The sequence below is a fragment of the Chrysochloris asiatica genome, unplaced genomic scaffold (genome assembly GCF_000296735.1).
Source record: "Chrysochloris asiatica unplaced genomic scaffold, ChrAsi1.0 scaffold00001, whole genome shotgun sequence".
Classification (NCBI taxonomy): Eukaryota; Metazoa; Chordata; class Mammalia; order Afrosoricida; family Chrysochloridae; genus Chrysochloris; species Chrysochloris asiatica.
Window position 1 is genome coordinate 16,805,982 of NW_006408519.1, and position 885 is coordinate 16,806,866.

Sequence of the window (885 nt, forward strand, 5' to 3'; positions counted from 1 at the left end):
GGGACGTTGGCGCTAGGAGACCTCTGTCAATGGCCTGGACGAGTTGGGGAAGGGTGGAGCAAGCGAGTGGGCAGGAGCCTGCTCATGGCATACCTCAGTTTCTGCATGTGCTGCCCTTGCTGATCTAGGCGGCAGCGGGCTGCCCTGGCTAGCGGCCGATGCGTCTCTGCAGCTGCCCAGAGAGTAGCTGGCCCTGTGTCGTCCTCTCTTCGCCCCCAGGAGGGACGTGAGTGAGCCGCTGCTGATGTCAGAAATATACTTTCGGGAAATGGCCTCTAAATCTTGGCTGAATTTTTTAACATTTCTCTGTGGGTCAGCAATCGGATTTTTAAAAATGTTCTCAGCTATGTAATATGTTGTTGGGTGAACAGGGTGACACCCAGACGAATATTCTGTATAATGATCCCCATGCTAGGCATTTGGATGATACTGGATGTACTCATCTAGACGGGCAGATGGACTTCAATGCAGATGCCAGCCGACATACAGATGAGAACACAGACATCTCTGAAAAACTCTATCAGAAAGTTAAAATTCTCTACTGGGTAACGACAGGGCCTCAAAATCTAGAGAATAAGGCCAAACATGTCAAAGCTATGTGGACCCAACGTGGTAATACTGTGTTGTTTATTATTAGTTCAGAAGAAAATAGACTCCCAGGCTGTGGGATTAAAAACTAAAGAAGGCAGAGACCAGCTATACTGGAAAACCATTACAGCTTTTCAGTATGTTCATGAGCATTATTTAGAAGATGCTGATTGGTTTATGAAAGCAGATGATGATACACATGTTGTACTAGACAATTTGAGATGGCTTCTCTCAAAATATGACTCAGAGAGACCCATTTACTCTGGGCGAAAATTTAAGCCCTATCTAAAGCAGGAT

At 46.1% G+C, this 885-nt stretch overlaps 1 pseudogene; it reads left to right on the top strand.

Annotated features, from left to right (window-relative positions):
• The first annotated feature begins 268 nt into the window (after positions 1-268).
• Positions 269-885, top strand: part of LOC102823741 — a 20,133-nt pseudogene continuing 19,516 nt past the window's right edge.